Source organism: Hyla sarda, chromosome 1, assembly GCF_029499605.1.
Source record: "Hyla sarda isolate aHylSar1 chromosome 1, aHylSar1.hap1, whole genome shotgun sequence".
Classification (NCBI taxonomy): domain Eukaryota; kingdom Metazoa; phylum Chordata; class Amphibia; order Anura; family Hylidae; genus Hyla; species Hyla sarda.
This window is the reverse complement of record NC_079189.1, coordinates 344,144,277-344,162,413: the sequence shown is the minus strand read 5'-3', so window position 1 is coordinate 344,162,413 and position 18,137 is coordinate 344,144,277.

Below are 18,137 nucleotides of genomic sequence, written 5' to 3'. Positions count from 1 at the left end.
CCCATGTCCTCACATGTGAATCCGATATTTTAGATGTCCTGGGGCCTGGACCACACCAAATGGAGTTTAATGAAGTGATTTGCGCCATCGAATGGCGACGATATTCACATTTGTTGCTAATCGAATTTTTCCTGAAATTTGGAAAGGATTTGGATTCATCAGATTCGATTCGTTCATCCCTAGTGAGAATCCTTGTTCAGTTAGCTATAGTAGTAAGTACACAAAGCTAGTGCATCAGTGAGTCAACTTCAGCTGTCTACAATTTAATTTAGCCATCCATAAGTATAAGTGCAAGTAACCACCAAAAGTAAAATATCTGGTTAAAGTGTCGTCTGTGATGAACACATCTTAATGGGACAATGGCTAGAATTTTGCTCCTGAGTTTAAAGCTGTATTAGGCTGGGTTCACATCACGTTTTTGCCATACAGTTTTCAATCCATTTTTCTAAAGAAAACCGTATGGCAAAAAAACGGATGGAACAGTATGAGAAAAAGTAAACCGTATGCGTTTTTAAACTGCATACTGTTTTTAAAAGTGCATACAGTTCCGTCCGTTTTTATTAAAAAAAAAACGGAATTTTTTGATAATTTTGTCCATATTTATTGGGAGGGGTGTTGGGTGGGGACTTAAGAATGCAAATGCGCATGTGCAAAGTAAAAACCGTATACAGTTTTCCATATGGAACTGTATACATGTGCGTTTCCCATTGACGTCAATGTTTAAAAAAAACATATGCGGTTGCAGTACGGTTTTTAAACCGGAGTCAAAACCGTGGTTGACCACGTTTTTATCTCCGGTTTAAAAACCGTACTGCAACCCCACCCCCCATTTTGTCACAGTGGCCCGATCAGCTCCCTGAGCTAGCTGCCAGTATTTTATACCTCAAAGTTGAATCCAGCATCTAAATGGTTAATGCCATACAGCCCAATCAGCTATGTCCAGCATTAGCCAAGGGCCCTCTCTGTAGGATTGTCTAAATATCATATGCCCAATCTTTCTTGCCCTTGTTCTCTTCAGCGGAAAATTAGGAGGCCTCTATACACATACTGTAGATAGTCAGCTCATACTACTGAAATCTTCAGTTTTAAAAAAAATCACATTTAATAAGCATGAATGTTAAAAAAAAAAAAAAAAAAAAAAAATGCATGAAACCATCCAGTAATCTGTGCCAATACAGATATTTTTTTAGTAGTAAAATATAAATGCATCTACAGGGTGGGCCATTTATATGGATACACCTTAATAAAATGGGAATGGTTGGTGATATTAACTTCCTGTTTGTGGCACATTAGTATATGTGAGGGGGAAAACTTTTCAAGATTGGTGGTGACCATGGCGGCCATTTTGAAGTCGACCATTTGAATCCAACTTTTGTTTTTTCAATATGAAGAGGGTCATGTGACACTTCAAATGTATTGGGAACTCACAAGAAAAACAATGATGTTCTTGGTTTTAACATAACTTTATCCTTTCATGAGTTATTTACAAGTTTCTGACCACTTATAAAATGTGTCCAATGTGCTGCCCATTGTGTTGGATTGTCAATGCAACCCTCTTCTCCCACTCTTCACACACTGATAGCAAAACCGCAGGAGAAATGCTAGCACAGGCTTCCAGTATCCTTAGTTTCAGGTGCTGCACACCTCATATCTTCACAGCATAGACAATTGCCTTCAGATGACCCCAAAGATAAAAGTCTAAGGGGGTCAGATCGGGAGACCTTGGGGGCCTTTCAATTGGCACACAACGACCAATCAACTTTCCAGGAAACTGTTCATCTAGGAATGCTTGGACCTGACACCCATAATGTGGTGGTGCACCATCTTGCTGGAAAAACTCAGGGAACGTGCCAGGTCCGAGCATTCCTAGATGAACAGTTTCCTGGAAAGTGGATTGGTCATCGTGGGCCAGTTGAATGGCCCCCAAGGTCTCCCGATCTGACCCCCTTAGACTTTTATCTTTGGGGTCATCTGAAGGCAATTGTCTATGCTGTGAAGATACGAGATGTGCAGCACCTTAAACTAAGGATACTGGAAGCCTGTGCTAGCATTTCTCCTGCGGTTTTGCTATCAGTGTGTGAAGAGTGGGAGAAGAGGGTTGCATTGACAATCCAACACAATGGGCAGCACATTGAACACATTTTATTAGTGGTCAGAAACTTGGAAATAACTTATGAAAGAATAAAGTTACATTAAAACCAAGCACATCATTGTTTTTCTTGTGAAATTTCCAATAAGTTTGATGTGTCACATCACCCTCTTCCTACTGAAAAAACAAAAGTTGGATTCAAAATGTCCGACTTCAAAATGGCCGCCATGGTCACCACCCATCTTGAAAAGTTTCCCCCCTCACATATACTAATGTGCCACAAACAGGAAGTTAATATTACCAACCATTCCCATTTTATTAAGGTGTATCCATATAAATGGCCCACCCTGTATACTTATCCTGCATAGATTCCACAGTTCCACAGGATAGGCCAACACATGACACTCCTGCCATTCAGCTGCTTGGCACAACTGAGCTTCCAGACGTCTCCGCTGCTGGTCTCCGCTGAAAGCAGGCCTGGGGAAACAGCAGCAGTGACTTTGGAGGCTCCATCTGTGCCCCAAGCCAGCTCAGTAACGGAAGGTATGGAGGAAGATAACGGGACAAGTGGAGCACAGAACGAGATCAGGTAAGTATGGTTGTCATCACTATACCACTATGCACTTCACACAGGGTAACACTGATGGCCGTTTTCTTTTAAAGTTTATTAAAACTATAAACTGACATTCATAGATTTTTTTTATCAATATTACAAATTGTTCTAAAGATCTAGAAATTTTTGTGTATTGGCAATAGTTGGGTATACTTGACAGCATGCAATTAGTTTTTACGCTTGGCTAAATATTAACTAGATGCTCAGAAAAGGCAGAATCCGGCACAATGGAAGGCTTACCTTCAGGGAGACTTCTGATTGAAATGTATATTTCTAGTCAGATTTCTTCTGTATACTTAACATCTAAATTTATTGGCTGACAAACATTTTCTTGTACCATCTGCTACACAGCATTAAACTTCCTGTAACTAAAGATGTCAAAGCCCAGGAGGATATGCATTAACCCAAATAAATTCATTTAATATAGTTGAACATAATAGAACATATGATGTTCAACAAAATAATGTTTAGCAGATGTGTAAATAATAAGATGCTTAGTTACAATAAGTGTTATGGATGTCTCCTTGGTCTTGGAATATGAATTGAAAGCACAGGGCCGTTGCTTTATAAGCTAAGAAAATTCTGTAAAATATAAAGTCGTCTCCTCTGCTCCTTGCCATCCGGGTTCCTTAGGGTTCAATCCTGTGTGTTCTTTCGCCTGTCCGCACAGAATTTAGCATGAGTATTCCGCATGGACATTCCGCTGCAGCAGAGTCCCATTAATTTCAATGTGATTCTGCTGCACTGTTAACAAGGCAGAATTTCAGCACTAGAAAATTCTGATCCTAGCATCTGAAGAAAAAAATAGTCAAGTCTATTCTTCCTGCGGAGTTTGCAGTGAAATGCATTGCTGTCTGTGAGACAGCACATCTCCAAACAGTCCAAGTGATCAACGGTTAGTCAAATGTGCGGAACGTCCTTTTTCTCGTGCGGACATTCCGTACATTTTTCAACCGTGTGAACATAGCCTAACTATCAGTAGATTTAGCCTTCAGTCCTTTTTGATGCTGATGACAAGTCAGTTATATACCTCTCCCATAACATCACTCCTACACTACATAACACCAGTGACTGCCTGTCAGATGTCTTTAAAATCCCTTTCTCTATCTGAAATTGATCCTTTTAAAAACTGAACTGCTTGTGTTTCAGCCTTTTACTAATCTACCTGAACCTAAAATTTATATTTCAGCGTGGGGTATTACTATAACAGCTAACCCGCTGTCTTAGGGTTATGTTTGACTCAGATCCTACCTTTACTCCTTGATATTGCTCATTTCACCTGTAACTCAAGACATCTGCAGAAACCATTAATTTCTTCTATGGAAAATGCCAAATGCACTTGTAGTTACTTTGATAATTATCATTTTGGATACTATAACTAATTCACACATGGCCGAATTCACAGGCGTCAGCAGAACAAGCCCAAGAACGAGCATCTCCTTAGAAGACAATGCAATTCTGAGCAGATTCCTAAGAAAAAGTGAATATGTTTATTCATTCTGCGGAGTTCAGAATGTTTTCTGTTGCTGCTGCAACAGAATTTCTGAGCAAAAATTTTCCACCAAACTCCACTTGGAAATTCTGCTGTGTGAATGGGACCTAATAATTATTTTCCCCCAACTTTACTCTCTCTCTCCAGTCTTTATTATGATATTAGTCAGAGACCCCGCATCAGTCTCCTATTCACCCGCACTATAACCCGGTGTATTTCGTTTAGTGTGGGTGACCGTTTTCTTTTAACAACAAACAAAACTCAATCAAAACACACAGAATGTCCGCCTGAAAATATTTTGCCATGTGAATGAGACCTTAACATATTTATCTAGATGCGCTTTTGCACATTGTTTTGATCAATAATCTACCTTTTTGAGTATATGTAATATTTAGCTGTATGCATTCCGTTGTTTTCTGTGCCACCCATCATTATATACTTTTATACATGCTATATTTTGCAACTACCTCTACAGTCTGCATATTTAAAATACCACATATACTGTTAAACAGTAGTACCTGATTTAAGATGTAGCTCCTGACATTTTATATCTCTTTTCTTCTTGTATGCATTAATGTATTGAGCTTGATAAAAAAAGAAATATTTGTATTTTCTGTACATTCTGTTAGTAGTGAGTTTCTTTGGAGTACAGTATCTGTATTTGCTCCCTAGAATATCATACAGTTGATATAGGTCCTTTTTTACAGGAAGATAATGTTTTCTAGAGAGAACTGCAAAGAATTGAGCAGAAGAAGAAAGAAGGAAAAAAAATGAGATGCATATAACTTTGAAGAATGGTTCAACCAAGTCCAGGGATGTTTTTTTTTAAATTTTCATGAAAACACACTTTACACAGACTGGCTACATGTCAGGGGCTCCTTAGAGTGTTACCCCTCATGAGCATTTGGAGGAATTTAATCCCTTAAGGACCAGGCCAATTTTCACTGTAGGATCAGAGCATTTTTCGCACATCTGAACACTTTCACTTTAACCCCTTAAGGACCCAGCCAATTTTCACTGTAGGACCCGGCTATTTTTTGCACATCTGACCACTGTCATTTTAAGCATTAATAACTCTGGAATGCTTTTACCTTTCATTCTGATTCCGAGATAGTTTTTTCGTGACATATTTTACTTTACGATAGTGGTAGAATTTTGTCGATACTTGCATACATAACAAGGGGTCCAGTGAGCCTTAACACCCCACAGGTGTTTGATGACTTTTTGTTAAAGTTGGATGTGTAAATTATTTATTTATTTTTTTCCACTAAAATGCTAGTTTTCCCCAAAATTTTACATTTTTAAAAGGGATAATAAGACAAAATGCCCCCCAAAATTTGTAACCCCATCTCTTCTGAGCATGGAAATACCCCAAGTGTGGACGTCAAGTGCTCTGCTGGCGCACTACAATGCTCAGAAGAGAAGGAGTCACATTTGGCTTTTGAAAAGCAAATTTTGCTGAAATGGTTTTTGGAGGGCATGTCGCATTTAGGAAGCCCCTATGGTGCCAGAACAGCAAAAAAAAATACATGGCATACTATTTTAGAAACTACACCCCTCAAGGAACACATCAAGGGGTAGAGTGAGCCTTAAAACCTAACAGGTGTTTGACCACTTTTTGCTAAATTCGGATGTGTAAATGAAAAAAAAATTTTTTTCACTAAAATGCTGGTTTTCCCCCACATTTTACATTTTTACAAGGGGTAATAGGAGAAAATTACCCCCAAAATTTGAAACCCATTTCTTCTGAGTATGGAAATACCCAATGTGTGGACATCAAGTGATCTGCTGGCGCACTACAATGCTCAGAAGAGAAAGAGCACCATTGAGCTTTTGAAGACAGAATTTGGTTGGAATAGAAGTCGGGGGCCATGTGCGTTTACAAAGCCCCCCCGTGGTGCCAGAACAGTGGACCCCCCCACGTGACCCCATTTTGGAAACTACACCCCTCACGGAATTTAATAAGGGGTGCAGTGAGTATTTACATCCCACTGGCGTTTGACAGATCTTTGGAACAGTGGGCTGTGCAAATGAAAAATTTCACGGACCATTGTTCCAAAAATCTGTCAGACACCTGTGGGGCGTAAATGCTCACTGTACCCCTTATTACATTACGTGAGGGTGTAGTTTCCAAAATTGGGTCATATGTGGGGGGAGTCCATTGTTCTGGCTCTATGGGGGCTTTGTAAACACACGTAGCCTTCAATTCCGGACAAATTTTATCTTCAAAATCACAATGGTGCTCCTTCTCTTCAGAGCATTGCAGTTCGCCCGCAGAGCACTTTACATCCACATATGGGGTATTTCTTACTCAGAAAAAATGGGGTTACAAATTTTGGGGGGCTTTTTTCCTGTTTCCTTGTGAAAATGAAAAATTTTGGGTAACACCAGCATTTTTGTGAATTTTTTTTTATTTTTATTTTTCCATCCAACTTTAACGAAAATCCGTCAAACACCTGTGGGGTGTAAAGGCTCATTATACCCATTGTTACTTTTTGAGGGGTGTAGTTTCCAAAATGGGGTCACATGTGGGTATTAATTTTTTTGCGTTTATGTCAGAACCGCTGTAAAATCAGCCACCCCTGTGCAAATCACAAATTTAGGCCTCAAATGTACATAGTGCGCTCTCACTCTTGAGCCTTGTTTTGCGCCCGCAGAGCATTTTACGCCCACATATGGGGTATTTCCGTACTCAGGAGAAATTGCGTTACAAATTTTGGGGGTCTTTTTTTCCTTTTAACACTTATGAAAATAAAAAGTAAAGGACAACACCAAAATGTTAGTGTAAAATGTAAATTTTTTTTTACACTGACAGGCGGGTGTAACCCCCAACTTTTCCTTTTCATAAGGGGTAAAAGGAGAAAAAGCCCCCCAAAATTTGTAACGCAATTTCTCCCGATTACAGAGATACCCCATATGTGGCCCTAAACTGTTTCCTTGAAATACGACAGGGCTCTGAAGTGAGAGAGCGCCATGTGCATTTGAGGACTAAATTAGGGATTGCATAGGGGTGGACATAGGGGTATTCTACGCCAGTGATTCCCAAACAGGGTGTCTCCAGCTGTTGCTAAACTCCCAGCATGCCTGGACAGTCAGTGGCTGTCCGGAAATGCTCGGAGTTGTTGTTTTGCAACAGCTGGAGGCTCCGTTTTGGAAACACTGCCGTACAATACATTATTTATTTTAATTGGGGGGACAGTGTAAGGGGATGTTTATGTAGTGTTTCACCCTTTATTATGTGTTAGTGTAGTGTAGTGTTTTTAGGGTACATTCGCACTGGCGGAGGTTTACAGTAAGCTTACCGCTAGGAGTATGAGCTACGGCAAAAAATTTGCCGCAGCTCATACTTGAAGCAGGAAACTTACTGTAAACCTGCCTGTGTGAATGTACCCTGTACGTTCACATGGGGAGGCAAACCTCCAGCTGTGTCAAAACTACAACTCCCAGCATGCACTGACAGACCGTGCATGCTGGGAGTTGTACTTTTGCAACAGCTGTAGGCACACTGGTTGGAAAACCTTCAGTTAGGTTCTGTTACCTAACTCAGTATTTTCCAACTACTGTGCCTCCTGCTGTTGCAAAACTACAACTCCCAGCATGTACTGATCGCCGAAGGGCATGCTGGGAGATGTAGTTATGCAATAGCTGGAGGTACGCAACAACAACTCCCAGCATGCAGAGACAGCTGTTTACTATTTGTGCATGCTGGGATTTGCAGTTTTGCAACATCTGTAGGGCTACAATTTAGAAATCTCCAAACTGTGGACCTCCAGCTGTTGCAAAACTACAAATCCCAGCATGCCCAGACAGCAAACTGCTGTTTGGGCATGCTAGGAGTTGCAGTTTTCCAACATCTGGAGGGCCACAGTTAGAGATCACTGCCAGTGATATCCAAACTGTGGCTCTCCAGCTGTTGCAAAACTACAAGTCCCTGCATGCCCTAACAGCTGTCTGGGCATGCTGGGAGTTGTAGTTTTGCAACATCTGGAGGGTTACAGTTTAGAGACCACTGTATACTGGTCTCAAACTGTACCCTCCAGATGTTGCTAGGCAACTTACCGGCTTCCGTCGGATCCAGGGAGCCAGCCGAACGACATCGCCGGACTCAGATCTCCTCCACCGATCGTCGCCCGCAGCCTCGCCCGCAGGGTAAGCGGATCTTCGGTGCCGGCCCTCTGTCGTTTCCCTGTTCTGCCCCACCTATTGTGGGTGGGCAGAACAGGGAAACTGAAAGTAAAGCCCCCCGCCCCCGATCTGCTATTGGTGGTTGTGTCTGGACCACCAATAGCAGGGATAGGAGGGGTGGATAGGGGCGCGGCAGGGACTAAATTTCCCACGGGCGTACAGGTACGCCCTTGGTCCTTAAGTACCGGGGAGAAAAGGCGTACCTGTACGCCCTTGGTCCTTAAGGGGTTAAAGGGGTATTCCAGGAATTTTTTTTATTTGACTATGCTACAGGGGCTGTAAAGTTAGTGTAGTTCATAATATAATGTCTGTACCTGTGTGTGACAGTTTTCTCACAATTCTTCTGTGATTTTCATGCCAATATTTATTTTAAACAGCATACAAAATGACTGTTGTCTCAGATTTTTCCCAGGTTGCAATGAGGCCGAGACCTGACCTCACTAGTCAGCTGATGACAGGGAGCCTGTCTGCTTCAATGGGTGGAGGGATCGCTTGGTGGGAGAGAGATCAATCTGCAACTAATGCAACAGCTGTAGGCACCCTGATTGAAAACCACACTGATTTGAATGGATGCAGCTCATTTATGTTTCAATGGGTGGGGTGGCTGATGTGTGGGAGGGAGGGAGATGGAATTGTGGGATTTGTAGTCAGAAAAATAAAAGTAAAACAGGAAATACCAGTTCACAAACAGCTAGTCACAGTGTTATGGTAATCTCATAACATAGTCATTTAGCTCCAAGACAAGTGCAGATCCTTCTTAAGCATGTCCATTACTGTCTGCCAGGTACGTACTAAAATCACCTTATGGTGGATAACCCCTTTAAATTATCATATATCTTAGTGCCTGTGAGCCATGGGGAAAATTAGTATATGCAGATTCCCACCAGACATTTTATAGCTCAAAGGACTACCCCTACCTTTATGTTGTTACTGTTTGTGTTGAGTTTATGTTGTGGCCCCATATATATATATATATATATATATATATATATATATATAACACTGACAGCTGCATCCTCTAATTAGCAGAGCAGGGCAATGTATCCATGCCCTCAGGACAGGGGAAGCAGGGAGCCATCAGCTCCTCAAGTCACCAATCATTGGAATGCAGGTGCAGGAATTAACAAGGGGGTGACTTTGATGACAGAGCAGGCCCCCAGCAGGAACAAGCATGTCGTCTGAACTGCTATATTTTTAATTGGAATGGGTGAATATTTTTCATTATTTTAGAAAGCACTTAATATAAGGTAATATTTTAGTGAGTGGGAAACTAAGGGGGCACTGCTACAATATGAGGGAGATAGTGTGGGGGAATAAGGGGGCACCATTTCTTTGTAGAACACAGGGGCATCACCAGCGGAGAGCAATCAGGGCTATAGGCCAGGGTGTGACCTTTATAGCCCCAGGTTTCGCTCCGGTTCACTCGCTTATGGGAATCCAGGACACTTGTCCCTAATCCCTAGCCGAGCGTGCACCGCTTTCCCCTGTATGCGCACATGCGCATACAGGTGAAAGCGGCATGTCAGTGTAAGCCGAAGGCCTGCGGCTTATGCTGACAGGAGAGCGTGACCTCTGACATCACTCATCGACGCCTGCACTGTGAAAGAAAAAGGACCTGGCCAGGCTGTGCACACCTGATCGCTGCGTTGGACTATAGGTGAGTATCTGTGTTTATTTTTTCTTTTAACTTTTTTCAACCTGGCACAAGAGGGAGGACTGCCTGGCTGGCAAACTACCTGCTAACTACCTTACTTACCTGCATACTTGGCTAACTTAATTACTGGCTACCTACATACCTGGCTAACTACATAACTGGCTACCTACATACCTGGCTAACTAAATTACTGGCTACCTACATACTTGGCTACCTATGTACCTAGCTAACTACTTAACTGGCTACTTACATAAATGGCTACCTACATATCTGGCTAACTACATTACTGGCTACCTGCATACCTGGCTAACTACATTACTGGCTACCTGCATACATGGATTACTAAATTACTGGCTACATACATACCTGGCTAACTATCTAACAAGCTACCTACAAACCTGGATAACTACTTAACTGGCTATGTACATAACTGGCTACCTACATAAATATATAGATGTTTGGCTACCTAGCTACATACCTGGCTATCTAACTACCTACTGAGTGTTTCCTAACCGGGATGCCTCTAGAAGTTGCAAACTGACAACTTCCAGCATGCCCAGAAAGCCAGAGGCATGCTGGGAGTTATAGTTTTGCAACAGCTGGCAACAAGCTTAAAACACTGATCTACCTACATACCTGGCTACCTTGCTGCCCTTTTACTGAGCAGGATACCAAGGGAGGATTATTACAGTTTGGGGCCCATAGATAGGGAGATTGTGTAGAAGAGGGGAGGGCACTGGAGTCTAACATGTTTTTCCTGCAGATGCTGAAGAGATGACGTTTGGATGGAAGAAGTCATCATAGCGGTCTTATCCGGAAAGAGAACAAAGGAAAAAAAATGTTGCTGAACAGAAAATATGACATCTGTGAGTATCTAGATGTAACTTTAATCACTTGTATGGTATACAGATCATGTATACAGCTAGTATCTACCTGTGTATGGTGAATGTATGTGGGAATATTGGTCTTTTGTATAGTCAATTTTATTTAGTAATAATATAGCAGTATTTAGTAAGTGGTAATGGTTGTGATGGTAGTGATCATGATGTGGTGGTCCCTTACTGGTAACACATAAAACTAGCAGTGTGCACGTATCTCATTTTGTTTGGAGATGCTTATTTTAGTTTTTTGTACTGGTAATATTAGTTTTATTGGTCTCAGTTTTGGTCAGATTTGGTCAGTAACCATATGAAGGTATTGGCCCTCATTTACTATTGCAAACCCGACATGTTTTGTCGGGTTGTGCGCCAGACTCTGTCGCACTGCACCAGAAATTCTGTCTGCATCAGATTTTGCGCCAGAATTTGTGCTAGAATTGAAAAAGCCCTGACAAACTCTCCATTTTGCTAAAAAAAAACGAAAAAGTGGTGTGACTGTTGGGGAAAGGGGGCGTGGTCTCCAAAAAGGGCCGTGTTCCCGACATTTTCACAAAAAAACAACATATTTACTAAGGTTTCCACATAAAATGTGGTGGATTTAAGCTGAGGAAAACCCTACAGATCAGAGCATGTGTAAAAAAAACAAAGTGTAGGGAAAGTGGAAAATGTAGGGAAACCTTAGTAAATACCGTGGAAAATAAATTGTATGGAATTAAAACCCGCAAAGAAACCTCCACTCCACTCTTAGTAAATGAGGGCCAATATGTTTGGTGATAATTAGAGATGAGCGAATCGAAGTTGACGAACCCGAATTCGTTACGAATTTCACGAAAAATTCGGTTTGCAATGAATATGAATATCGCCGCGATTCTATCGCACGAATCACTTCATTAAACTCCATTTTACAGCGTTCCAGGCTATTGGAGACCTAAGATGGTGGATCCACAGGTGAGTACATGGGGCAGGGGATTATGGGAGGGCGGGAAACAGAGGTGGGAATGAAGGTAGGCGGGCTGACCCTGAATCACATGTGAGATGCAGCCTATCAGTTCACTGACCCCTGTGATGTCACAGCCACTATATAATCGGCGGCCATCTTGCCTCTCTTCATTTCATCTATGCACTCAGATGGAGAGGACGGGGTTATACCACATGTTATACACCTGCCAGTGTATTAAAGAAAAAAAAGTTTTTCCTGCGTACAAATACGCTTTTTCAGTGGCCTTATCATTGCAAAGGGCCTACATACAAGCAAATAGCGTACCATATACAACCTTTTTTATGTCTCTGTGCTAAATTCAGTGTTATACCACATGTTATACACCTGCCAGTGTATTAAAGAAAAAAAAGTTTTTCCTGAGTACAAATACGCTTTTTCAGTGGCATTATCATTGCAAAGGGCCTACATACAAGCAAATAGCGCACCATATACCACCTTTTTTTCTGTCTCTGTGCTAAATTAAGTGTCATACCACACGTTATACACCTGCCGGTGTATTAAAGAAAATAAAAGTTTTTCCTGCGTACAAATACGCTTAACAGTGCGCTCATCATTGCAAAGGGCATACATACAACCAAGTAGTGTACTATTTAGTACCTGTATTTCTGTCTCGGTGCTAAATTCAGTGCTATTCCACACATTAGTATACACCGGCTGGTGTATACAAGAAAAAAAGAGTTTTTTTCTGCCTATAAATACGCCAAGAATGTGAGGAGACATTCGTCCCTTGCTCCGCAAGGCGGGCAAGTATTGATGCGGAGAGTGACGTGGGAGGCGGGGTTTCAATTATTCAGGGTCCTGAGGCAGACACTGTTGGGGAACACAAGGAGGACATCAGTGACGTGCACACATCTTTTGATGATGATGAAGCCGATCGCAATTAGGAGCTGGGTGCAGAAGCCGGGGCTTCATCACCATCAGGAGAAGAGATTTGCTCTTTGTCTATGAGGCAGCAAGGCCGTAGCACGGTTGGCAATCAGCGTGGTGGTGGTGGCAGTAGTGGAAATTCAGGAGTCAAACGTGCCAGGGGGAGACCGCCTGCTTCACGGCAAGCTACCATTCTGGGAGGTAGTGGAACAGGGGTTCCTGGAGACGGCGCCAACAGCAGTGAAATAGTGCGAACTGCAGGTGGGAAAATCAGCTACTCTGCGGTGTGGTTGTTCTTCATAAAGAATCCGGAGGACCTTAGCGTAGTCACATGCAAAATCTGTCGGCAGAAAGTGAAGCGTGGCCAGGGTCCCAATCTCGGCACCACGGCCCTGCGTCAACACATGATTCGCCCCCATAAAGCGGCCTGGGATAACCGTGGCTCCGAGGTAGTGGTCCAGCCTGCCATATCACCCAGTGGCCATCCGCTCCCTCCGTCATCCAGCCAAGGCTCCATCACCTCAGCCGAAAGGAGCATTGTGTCAAACCCTCCTTCTTGCGCTCCTGCTTCTTACGCTCGTAGTCAGCCATTCCGCCAACAATCGATCGGCGAAGCCATGTCCAAGAGACAACAGTATGCGCCCACTCATCCAACGGTTGAATGTGCTCCTGTCCAAGTTGCTGGTGTTGCAGTCCCTCCCTTTCCAACTGGTGGACTTTGCAGCTTTCAGCGAATTGATGGCTTGTGCCGAGCCGAGGTGGAGAGTCCCAAGCCGTCATTTCTTTGCGAAGAAGGCAGTACCAGCCTTGAGCCTGTCGGTGTGTTCAAAAGTGCACGGCAGCGCCGACGTGTGGAGCTGTAACTTCGGGCAGGGACAATACAGGTCTTTTACGGCCCACTGGGTAAATGTTGTTCCTGCACAGCCACAACAGCAACTTGGACAGCTCACACCGCTTCCTCCTCCACGCTCTCGCTCCCAGGCAGTTGGTCCTTTTACACTGTGTGCCTCCTCCTCCTCCCCCCGTGTCCTCGGCCTCCACTGCACGTCCAAATCTCGGTGGCCCTTCATCTTACCACGTGTGTAGGGCACAGCGGTGTCAAGCCGTCCTTCACATGGTTTGCCTTGGCGAACAGAGTCACACAGGGGAGGAACTGCTGAAGTTCATTATGGAAGAAATCTGAGTATGGCTTACTCCACGAAATCTGGAAATGGGAACCATGGTGACCGACAATGGGAAGAACATTGTGGCCGCGCTGCGACAAGGAAGTGTGAACCATTCGCCCTGCATGGCACACGTGTTGAATCTGGTTGTCAAGAAGTTCATCAAGTCTTCACCCCATTTGCAAGACGTCCTGACAATGGCAAGGAAACTGTGCATGCACTTCAGCCACTCGTACACCACCAAGCACACTTTGCTTGAGCTGCAGCGTCAGAACGGTATCCCACAACATAGTCTCATTTGTGATGTTGCCACACGTTGGAATTCCGCCCTGCATATGTTGGACAGACTATACGAACAAAGAAAAGCCATCACAGATTTTTTGATGATACAAGCAGATAGGAGTACTCCCCTGTGTAACTTCAATGTGAACGAGTGGCAGCTCATACGTGACACCTGCCGTTTGCTGAGGCCCTTTGAGGAAGCCACATTTTTGTTAGTCGCTCGAATTACGCCATGAACGATGTAATTCCACTCCTACATTTACTCCAAAAAATGATTGAAAACATGGCTGGTCACGGCAATGGAGACGTTGCACCTACATCAGAAGGCTACATGAGTTCTGTGGGGGATGAACTGGAGGAGGATGATGAGGGGCAGAGTGGAGCACAGTTTACGGTGGATGAGATGGCTGGTGTTTCTGGTCATTGGAAAGGAGAGGAGGAGCAGGAGCAGCAAGAGGAGCTGGAGGGTTATTACGAGGGAGGCGAGACAGAGGACCCAGACACACCGTGGCAGTATGCAGTGGAGATGGAGGCAGGTAGTCCCAGCGAGTCACTGTCACAAATGGCACGATGCATGCTGAGTTGCTTGCGTAGTGATCCCCGAATTGTCAAAATTCGTCAGCGCGATGACTTCTGGATCTCCACCTTATTAGACCCTCGCTACCGGCTCAGAATGGGGGCATTTTTTACACCCACTGAGAGGGACGACAAACTGACCTACTTCAGGGAGCTTCTACGTAGTTGGTTGGCCGATGCCTATTGGCCACATGGTCCATCCACTCGCAGGTCTGACTCGGGGGGCCCTCTGTGCTCACCTTCCACTGCCACGGCTGCTGGGGAGGGGAGGGGTGGCAGGAGCAGTACTGGCTCAATCAACAGCAGCCTGAGTCTACAGTCGCTGATGAGTAGCTTCCTTCAGCCGCATAGTGAAGCTACTCATCAGCAGCAGGGGGACATGGAGCAGGACCTGAACCAGCAGGTGGTGGCTTACCTCGACATGACCCTGCCAACAACCGCTGGACTTCTGGGCAGCCAAACTCGATTCATGGCCACAACTAGCGGCGTTTGCCCTGGAAAAGCTGTCCTGCCCGGCCAGTAGTGTGCCATCAGAGCGGATGTTTAGTTCGGCCGGGGCCATAGTCACCCCAAGGCGAACTCGCCTGTCCACTAAAAATGTGGAGAGACTGACGTTTGTCAAGATGAATCAGGGATGGATTAGCCAGGATTTCCAGCCACCAATGACAGATGGGTCTGAGTAGATTGACCATGCTCCTACAACAAAATTTTCTCTGTTGTGGTTGGTTATGAAACCCTCTGGGGCAGACCTGGGCATTGTATGGACCGCTTGACACATACGGCCCTTTGATTGGCTCTGACCGGCCCATGCTGATTGGGGGACAATTATGCTGCCTAATCTGGGGGACAACTATGCTCCTAATCTGGGGGACATCTATGCTGCCTAATCTGGGAGACAAGTATGCTCCTAATCTCGGGGACATCTATGCTGCCTACTCTTGGGGACAAGTATGCTCCTAATCTGGGGGACATCTATGCTGCCTAATCTGGGGGACAAGTATGCTCCTAATCTGGGGGACATCTATGCTGCCTACTCTGGGGGACAAGTATGCTCCTAATCTGGGGGACATCTATGCTGCCAAATCTGGGGGACACCTCCTATCAAATAAATGCACCAGACGTGAAAATATAAATAAAATAACAAGCTTTATTAAACATATATAATAATTGAATAAAAAAACATAAATAATGAGAATCAGCAATAGCCAGAAAAATGTGCTATGATCAAATGAAGACTATTCTCTTAAAGGTTTGCCGTTACCAGTTAAACACATACTGCAGAACAACACTGCGACATTGAGCACACATAGAAAAGGCAAACAAAAAATGAATGATAATAAGAGAAGAGAGACAACGTGTACAGGTGATCTATTGGTGCAATGTGGGAGCCTGAGAAACCTAGAGACAAAAGTGTGTTGGTATGAGACCTGAAAAAATTAACAAGTGCATCCATAGCAACATCACTGCACTAGAAAAATACACCAGCCCACGGAAGGGAAGAGAGGATAAACACGCTGCTACAGTGCATCCGGAGTCACCACGTTATACTCACATAAGAGATCACACACAACCCCTACGCCGTTTCGCTACCCGCTTCGTTAGGGAGTATCTGGGTGATAGCTGGGTAAACCATTTATACAACAGAGGACCAATCAGATATTTGGAGTGAGAATTACCTGGATAGAAGCAGCTGTGTTCCGTACCGCCAGAGCTCATAGCTGCCGGCGCCATCTTGGGCTCTCGGGCGCACGCGCATGGTGGAGAGGCGACGTCTGTGCACCAACGTCACCACGCACTGAGTCGGCGCGTGCGCACAAGAGTCCACAAAGTAGATGGTATGTAGAAGTGTTTGGCGCATGCGCATACAAACTAGAGTCCGCTATGACACGGAGCCAGGTCTGGGCATGCGCATGAACTTAGACATGGAGCAAGGAGACGAATGCACTAACATTGGTGTGCATAGTGAAACCCAAGGGCATAGATATAAGGAGTTTAATATAGAGAGAAAATTTTTTATAATAAAAAGCAGAGAAAACGTGGAGTGCAGGTGCAAAAGATAAAAACAAACGTGAACACACGTGAAGCGCATGCAGAGAGATTTATGTATGTATATTATATACAAAGCATATGAATCATTTGGAAAAAAATATAAATAAAAAATATAAAATATAATATACCCCTATATTAGTCATAATGTGCTATTAAGCAAACTCGTGAACAGCATGTAAGTGTGACAATATGCATATATATATATATATATATATATATATATATATATATATATATGTGCGCGTGTAGAATGGAATGTCAGGTATTAAGAATTGACACTCAGGTAAAAAATATATATAAAAAATATATATAAAAAATATTTTTTTGATAAATGTGTAAAAATACAATGTTTGCGAAAAGTGTGAGGAAAATAAATAAAATTGATAAATATAACTATCAATCGTTGTTACTAGTAATCATACAGTGTACTGAGATAAAGTGCTATATAGATAAGCTATTATCAAAAGAAGTGCACTAGAATAAAGTGCAATATATGGGAGCAACTATAATAAATATCAATATATATACTGATCTAGCTATAAAATTATTATCATAAAAATTATTATAATAAAACCCCTAGGGGTATCATACTAAATATTAAAATGGGACAATAAGGGCCATATCATTACACAATTAGTAAGTCATCTGGCCATAAAAGGTGCTTCACTAGTGCCTTCCGGTCCACGTAAAGCTGACACTTCTTCCAGGATCTAAAAAACACACAGACCAAACTACAGATAAACAACAAACAGAAAAACAGATAAACATAAAAAGAGACAGACAGAAAAACAGCCAGACACAAAAGACACAATGAACAAACAACAAAAAACAACAAAAAACAACAACAACACACACAAAACAAACAACAAAGAACACACACAACAAAAAACAAGAAAACAACAAAGAAACAAAAACAACAACAACAATGAGTAAGTGTGTAGAATTACTAGGTCCTGACTGTCTATGATAAAATGTACTAATCTGGGGGACAAGTATGCTCCTAATCTGGGGGACATCTATGCTGCCTACTCTGGGGGACAAGTATGCTCCTAATCTGGGGACATCTATGCTGCCTAATCTGGGGGACAAGTATGCTCCTAATCTGGGGGACATCTATGCTGCCTAATCTGGGGGACAACTATGCTCCTAATATGGGGAAAGCTGATGCTTCTGGCCTTGGGCCTATAATTTTTTGAAGTTTAGCAGTAGCTAAATACATGCTTAATGCAAATGTCAACATTGATCTTTAAATGTAAGGGGTTATGAAAACCTCTTGGGTACTGCAAATG